Source organism: Neophocaena asiaeorientalis, unplaced genomic scaffold (genome assembly GCF_003031525.2).
Source record: "Neophocaena asiaeorientalis asiaeorientalis breed wild unplaced genomic scaffold, Neophocaena_asiaeorientalis_V1.1 scaffold742, whole genome shotgun sequence".
Taxonomy (NCBI): Eukaryota; Metazoa; Chordata; class Mammalia; order Artiodactyla; family Phocoenidae; genus Neophocaena; species Neophocaena asiaeorientalis.
This window is the reverse complement of record NW_020173724.1, coordinates 598007-605934: the sequence shown is the minus strand read 5'-3', so window position 1 is coordinate 605934 and position 7928 is coordinate 598007. Positions and strand designations below refer to the sequence as shown.

The window sequence follows — 7928 nt, the reverse complement described above, 5'->3', positions numbered from 1 at the left end:
CCCAGCTAACAGTGACGCGCTTCAGTCTCCCGCCCGCGGGCCGACCCACGTCCTTGCACGCTGAAATCTTACAGGGATTGTCACCTCTCCCATAAGTGACTCGTGTGCGAAAGGGAAACAGTTTTATTTGAAAAGTCCATTTTAAACGTCTTTTTTGTAAGCTGCTAGGACCTGAGCTGCAAGCACCTCCTCCGGGCGCAACGCCCACGCGGGGTGGGGACTGGGCTGGAATACGGCCTGCGTGGGACGCCTCCTGGGCACCCTCCCACGTGAAATCGTTCTGTATGCACCGAACCGCGTGTGCCTTCCCCGCGTGCGTAGGTCCGGCGTGGACTCTCAGAGGAACACGTCTTGTGAGGGCCATCCCACGTGGGTGGCCAGCGTCCTACCTGGAGCCCAGGCTTTAGGTCCCCAGTTCGCCCCCGAGCCTCAGGCACGGGGAATCCAGCGGCGAGGAAACTCATTGATTTAGAGTGAAGACTTGTGATAAGACCCAGGGCTACCAGTCTCCAGGTCCATCCAGGAAATTCGTTAGCGTTTCTTTAAAGACAAACAAAAAAGGTTTAGGGAAGGAGCGGTCTGGTGGTTTGTTTTTGGTTTTTTGTTGTTTTAACCAAGCACGTGGTTTTAAAAAAATGCAATTTTTAATTTTTTAAAAGTGAATCTGGGGCTTCCCTGGTGGCGCAGTGGTTGAGAGTCCTCCTGCCGATGCAGAGGACATGGGTTCGTGCCCCGCCGCGAAGATCCCACAAGCCGCGGAGCGGCTAGGCCCGTGAGCCATGGCCGCTGAGCCTGCGCGTCCGGAGCCTGTGCTCCGCAATGGGAGAGGCCACAGCAGTGAGAGGCCCGCGTATCGCAAAACAAACAAACAAACAAAAAAACACATACATCTTAAATTAATGAATTTAGTGCTTTTTTTTTTAATGTATGGGAAGATACAATAGTCTGGGCTTATTGGAATCATTCCTTTGATAGGGACCTTGACTATCTAGGGCCAATACTCTGTTTTTCTCCTTTCTGAATCCCCTCAGGGTGCACAGTTGGGGTGGCTGTGGTGCCACAACATCCTTTGTTTACTAATAAGGCAAGCTGGTTGTCTTTATCCACACAGCCTCTCCTTACCTCTGAAGGGACTGGTCCAAAGAGGTAGTGGAGGAGCCATTATATATTAGAATTGTTTTGGCTGGGAAATACTTGTAGTCAAGCATACATTTTGATAAAAGATTACTGCTAATCACAAGGAACAGATATCTCAAGTTACTGATTTTAGTGCTTTTCTGTCCATGGGAAGATGCAAGAATATGGGGTCATTGAAATTATTCCTTAGATATGCATTTTAACTGTCTGGGGGCCTGGTAAATCCAAAGTGCAGAATGTTTCATCATTTTTTCCCCCATCTTGAATTCCCCTCAGGGCACACTGTCAGTGGGCAACTGTAGTGGGTTGCAACTTACCTCTTTCTATAACAGGGTGATGAGTGACACTCTTTATTCTCTTTGTTTACACTGGCATAGACTTGAAAATGCACTAAATGAGCGGTTGGAAGTGTGACTGGAAAACTGAGGTTAGTTCTGTGGAGCAATGGTTAGAAGGAGGAAAGCACTTCAGGCCGAGCCTAGCTGATTTGTTGGGTAGACTAGGAACACAGTGGAGAGAAAAGTGGGGAAAAACAAGAAAAAGAAAATCAATGAGCAAGGGCCATGATAATTCAGTGAGTGTGAAAAATAATCAGGCACAACCATTAAAGGCAAATAACCAAACTAGGAAAATGTCAGCCACAAATATACAAAGAGTTCATACAATTTGGAACAGAAAAGTACAACGGAAAAATACCCCCTGCCCCATGGAATTTGTCAGCTACAGAGAAAATGCAAATGCTGAATAGACATGAGAAAAAATATACACTCTAACCAGTTACCAAGAAATAGAAACATAAAGTGAGACATTTTTTTTCACTATTAAGTTGGGAGACCCTGTTACTAAACCAAACCTGGGTCCATTCATCCATGTCGCAGCAAAGCCAATCAGTCTACTGACACTGAGTTGTGGTGAAGGAAAGTATGCAGGGTGCCAAGCAAGGAGAATGAGCTCAAAAAGCCCAAACTCCCCAGTGGATTTTAGGGAAAGGTTTTTAAAGGCAGCATTTGGGGTAAGCAGCTGGTGGACTTTCTTCTGACTGGCTGGTGATGAGATAACAAGGTGATATTTCAGAAATCCTAAACATCTGGTTCCAACACTGGTTCCAACCAGTCTTGGGTCTACCTGCTTGTCAGCATGTAGTCACCATCCTCCACCTGGGTGGGGGTCTTAGTTTCTGCAGAACAGCTCAAGAATTTGCATCAGATTATTATTATGTCCCTTGAGGAGGAAATAGGACTCTGTTTTATTGCTGAACTATTTTTCAAGCTCTCTTGCTTAATGCTTTTCCTTTGTTTCTGCATTCCGTCACTTCCCTAATTAGAGCCTGAGTCTGCTCCTCCAAATTCAGGGAAGGCCTAGGACACTAATGCCTTTTTCTACAAACAAGGAATGGGGGATATGGAGGGGATTTTGTACCTGGGAAGTCCCTCCTGCTGGGTTTCAACCAAAAAAACCCTGATTTTGCAGATATTGCTTCTGGGAGACAATGTAGCAGCATGTGTTAAGGATCTCCAGATTTTTCATAACCTTTGGAATTCCTTTTCTCAAAATATGTTCTATAAAAATAACCCAAAGTGGAAATAAATCATCATTTGGTTTGGTCTGGAGAAGTGTTTGTCATCTCACTATTTGGGAGGGGGGGAAGCTTAAAGTCCAATAATAGGGGAATGACTCAGCAAATTATAGCAGCCATCAATTTGAAGATGTATGCATGAAAGATTTTTGGAAATGAGGAATGGCAAACATTGTCAGAACCCATCCATGACCTGCTCCCAACTCCAATGTGTGGATTTTTCCCCACACAAGGCAATTCTCTGTGTCTACAATTTAACTTAATTTTGACACTCCTGGAGATAGCATCAAACCCCACAGGTTAAGGGCTCAGTGATACAAGACTGCCCCCCTGCAACTTCAGTTGCCAATCACAAATCCAAGCATCACCTGTGATACTATAGTATCACAAATGTCTATAGACCAGAGGGTCTCATCACAGTATCACACTATCCTTCGTTAAGACCAGCAGAATCAAAATTGTGTTGTGCAGAATTCCCATTTTCCAAGACAGACTCAAACTGGCATTTTCCCTCCAGCTTCCTTTGTACCCTCCAGATGAGAGATGAGGAATGGGAGAAGAGAGGGCAAAGAAGAGATGTGCATTCTCTCCCTCATCTGCTTCTTGAACCATCCAGAGAACTGAAGACTCCCACTTTCAGGTCAGAGGCAGAATAAGAGTGGGTGATGGTCTGAATTATTGCTCAGAATAACATTTCATAAATACCTCCAATACAGTAGGACACTTGGCAGGCTCTGAGCATCTTGATGCTGACATCAAAGACATCAAAGAACTAAATAAGGGACTTCCCTGGTGGCGCAGTGGTTAAGAAGCTACCTGCCAATGCAGCGGACGTGGGTTCAATCCCTGGTCTGGGAAGATCCCACATGCCATGGAGCAACTAAGGCTGAGCGCCACGACTACTGGGCCTGTGCTGTAGAGCCCACGAGCCACAACTACAGAGCCCCTGTGCCACAACTACTGAAGCCCACGCACCTAGAGCCCGTGCTCTGCAACGAAGAGTAGCCCCTGCCTGCCGCAACTAGAGAAAGCCTGCATGCAGCAATGAAAACCCAATGCAGCTGAAAATAAATAATTAATTAATTAATCAAAAAAACCCAAAGCTTTATTTTAAAAAAAGAACTAAATAAGAGAATGCCTCACCATGAAAGGGCAGAATTCCCAGTTTTGCTGGTTCTGAACCATATTCCATATTTCTCAATATTGTATTTTAAATAGATTAGTATAAAGTTTTGAGATTAAATTAGTAACAATGAAAAAATCTGAATATTTTCTATAAGTGTGACAAAGTAGTTTTTTTTTTAAGGTAACAAAAAAAATAGACCACTAGAAGAGAAATAAAGGATTCTAAGGGTAGCAGAATATACTACCCCAAAATGTGTCACTTTGGCATAAAGATTATTTTGAGCTGGAGGCAAATGAGGATCAACAGTTGCAGAAAGATGCCTTCCCAGAGTTTCCTTAACTGACTAAAAGCAGAAACTTCTGAAAAATGAAAACCGCCATAAGTGCCCTCTCTGGGGAAGTCTTCTGGCTGTGAAGATGATGGAAAGTCAGGGCCAAGATGGACCTGCACTAATGACACTTGTCTTCCATTGGTTTCCCCCCAAATATTTACCTTCCCATAGCTTGACACCCCTGGAAGCCTAAAACCCTTTTCCTTTCTCTTTTCAGTTCTCTACAGGTTTATCTGTTAAGATGCTATATAAGCCCACGTTCTAACCATCCCTTTGATTTACTCATCACTGAGATTTCTTCCGTGTGATGTGCACCATATGCAATTAATAAACTATTTTTCTCGTGTTGATCTGATGGGTTGTTTTTTGTTTTTTTTGTTTTTTGTCAGTCTAATTTATGGGGCCTCAGCCAATGAAACTAAGATGAGAAGAGAGAAAAGTTTTTCTCGCCTTAAGTTTTCATTACAGGAAGTTGTAATCGCACATCAACCTAATGATTTGATGTGTGTTTTATTGCATTTCGAGTTACCCTATTTTAAGTTCTGTTTTCACAAACCAAACAAAAAGGGATGGTAAAGAGATCTTCAACTACGTGTGTAGGAGAAATGATTGAAGAGCTGAGGGTGTTGAGATTAAGAAGATACAACTCTGGAAATTTCATGCCTGGCATGTGGAAAAGGAATAGAAAGCAATTTTTATTTCTCAGAAAAGACAGAAATAAGACTAAGAGATACAACTTACTAGGAGGCAAATTTGAAGTCGTTATGGTTATGATATTGTGATGTATAATAAGAAATATATATTTGGCCTTCCTCCCTATTCCTAGCACAGAGCTCCTAAAACCCTGGGTATTTCCTAAGTGATGAGAATCATAAAGTTGTCCTGATTCAAAACGAACCTCTGTCAGTGACATCAGGGTTTGTGTTGTAGGAATAGAAAGCAATTTTTATTTCTCAGAAAAGACAGAAATAAGACTAAGAGATACAACTTACTAGGAGGCAAATTTGAAGTCGTTATGGTTATGATATTGTGATGTATAATAAGAAATATATATTTGGCCTTCCTCCCTATTCCTAGCACAGAGCTCCTAAAACCCTGGGTATTTCCTAAGTGATGAGAATCATAAAGTTGTCCTGATATTCAAAACGAACCTCTGTCAGTGACATCAGGGTTTGTGTTAATGAGGTAACTTTTGGAAAGTTCTTGAGGGGGGAGCAGGTTGCCAGGGGAACCAATCTAGTAAGGGAGGGTTGGAAGTTTTAGTCCCACCCTCCATAAAAACCCAGAAGGATGGGGTTTGGAGAGCTTCCAGGTCGATGAACACCTGGAGATGTGGAGAGAGTGGCATGCCCAGAGAGGGCATGGAAGCTCTGTGCCCTTTCCCCATACCTTGCCCTGTGCATCTCTTCTACCTGGCTGTTCCCAAGTGATATCCTTTTATGATAAACTGGTGATTAGTAAGTAAAATGTTTCTCAGAGTTCTGTGAACTGCTCTAGCAAAGTAATCAAACCCAAGGAGGAAGTCAAGGAAACCTCTGATCTATAGTGGGGTCAGTCAGAAGCACAGGTGACAACCTGAACTTTCAATTGGAGTCTGAATTGGGGACAGGCTTGTAGAACTGAGCCCTTAACCTGTGAGACTTGATGCTATCTCCAGTTAGGTAGTGACAGAATTGAGTTAACTGCCCGTGAGAAAAACACAAACATCAGAATTGGTGTCAGATTTGGAGTGATAGACCTCCAAATTTTCCATGTTCTAATGAAAAAAAAAAAAAAGAATCACAGAGTGTTAAAGCTGAGATTGGTGTTCAGGATGGTTCAGTCCATCCCATGTCTGACATAAAGAGGGTGAAAGCCACACACATCAGGGTGGTACCTCCACAAAACTACCAGACTGCCTTAAATAAGGACTCTTTCATATTTTCATTTGTATTTTTCTGCTTCAAAGAAAATTATTGTCTCATTTTAGAACTGAAGAGGGAAAAAAATCAGGATGGGGTATTTGTTGGTTTCCAACAAATTAAACGTGTTGAAAGAAAAAAGGTGAGTGGCAAATATAAATTGCAATTATGGTATTATCTGTGAGAATAGTTTTCCAGACTTTTCTAGATTTTCATAATAATATGCTTGAAAACTTGTTTCTAAACCTGTATTTATTCCTGATACATTTAAAGCTGTATCCACTCTTAAGTACATCTAAGCTCTATCACATATATTCTTTTAGGTGGTATTTCTTTTTATTAGGATCTAAATATTTTTAATTCCCCATATGATCTCTTTTTTAACCCAAATATTATCTAGCTATATATTATTTAGTTTCCAAATATACAGAATTTGTAACTACAATTTGGTTAATAATTTATACTTTACTACACTACAGATGTAGAACACGACAGTTTGGAATTTAATGAGCTCTCCTCTATGACTGAATGGATGGGTTATTTTTGCAAATGGTCCCTGTGTGCTCAAAAGGAAAGTGGGTCCTCTGCTTGCTGGTTATAGTTCCAAAATCTTGAGGTTATTAATTGTGTTATTGAGCTCTTCAGTATCACTGCTTAGTGGGCTTCCCTGAGGGCGCAGTGGTTAAAAATCCACCTGCCAATGCAGGGGACACGGGTTCGAGCCCTGGTCCAGGAAGATCCCACATACTGCAGAGCAACTAGAGCCATACACCACAACTACTGAGCCTGCACTCTAGAGCCCGCGAGCCACAACTACTGAGCCCGCGTGCCTAGAGCCCATGTTCTACAACAAGAGAAGCCACTGGAATGAGAAGCCCACGCATCACAACAAAGATCAGCCCCCACCTGCTGCAACTAGAGAAAGCCCGCATGCAGCAACGAATACCCAACACAGCCAAAACGTAAATAAATTAATTTAAAAAAATATATCACTGCTTAGTTTGTATTTGATTTCGCAGTGTCTGTGTGTGATAGGTGTTAAAAATCTGTGACAATGGTGATTTACCCATTTCCACATGGATTGCAATTAGCTGGTATTTTGAAGTGATATGAAGTGCATTTATGCTTAAGATGACTTGATCTAGTGTTCACTGTATCAGAATGTAATGTCCCTGTTTGTCATTTATGATCATTTTTACCTCAAATTATACTTTTTTTAGATCCTAAGATATAAACATGGTAGAAAATGAGAAATATCAGAAATACCTAGAAATCATTTACACTGAAATTACTACATCAAAATGCGTGGGACCCAAATAAGCCATACTTAAAGGAAAGGTTTCTTTAAACTCATTTATGGGGGTGGAGGCTGGGGAGAGGAACTAACCATTTGTTAGGGATCGAATTGAGTCCAGCAAAAAGATGAAAAAAGTGTTGAAGTCTGTTAACCTGAAACAAATAGACTGTCGACATTTCTCCAGCAAAGATGAGTTTATTCGGGATCAGCAGAGAATTGCAGCTTGGGGTCTGCAACCATGGTGAGCCTCATGCAAATCCCCACATGGCAAGGGAAGGAGAACACTTTTATAGAGAGGAAAAGAAAGTTGGGAGGGCCACAGTAAACAAAAAGGTCTTGTCTTCATTGGCTGAGTCCTTGCCAGAAAAGAGGAGCATTCTTTCTTCTTCCTATTGGGCTCTGCTGTCATTGCAGCACATGAGAGCTCCCTCTTCTGGTCTCCAAACTCTATTTAGGAAACCCAGCAGGACTCCGCGGGGCCTTCCCAGAGACAGACACCAGCTGACCCCTGTGTCCCCTGCCTCTTGTTTGTAAAAAAGCTTTAGCTTCCTAGGCCTCCC

At 42.2% G+C, this 7928-nt stretch overlaps 1 protein-coding gene across 1 annotated transcript in view; it reads right to left on the bottom strand.

The window, feature by feature from the left end:
* The window catches only part of RNF187 (ring finger protein 187), a 2693-nt gene extending 2608 nt beyond the window's left edge, over window positions 1-85 (bottom strand). The window contains exon 1 of the mRNA XM_024750699.1: window positions 73-85. The gene's annotated coding sequence lies outside the window, so the exon portion shown is untranslated. The remainder of the gene's footprint in view (window positions 1-72) is intronic.
* Between the last annotated feature and the right edge of the window lie 7843 nt (window positions 86-7928).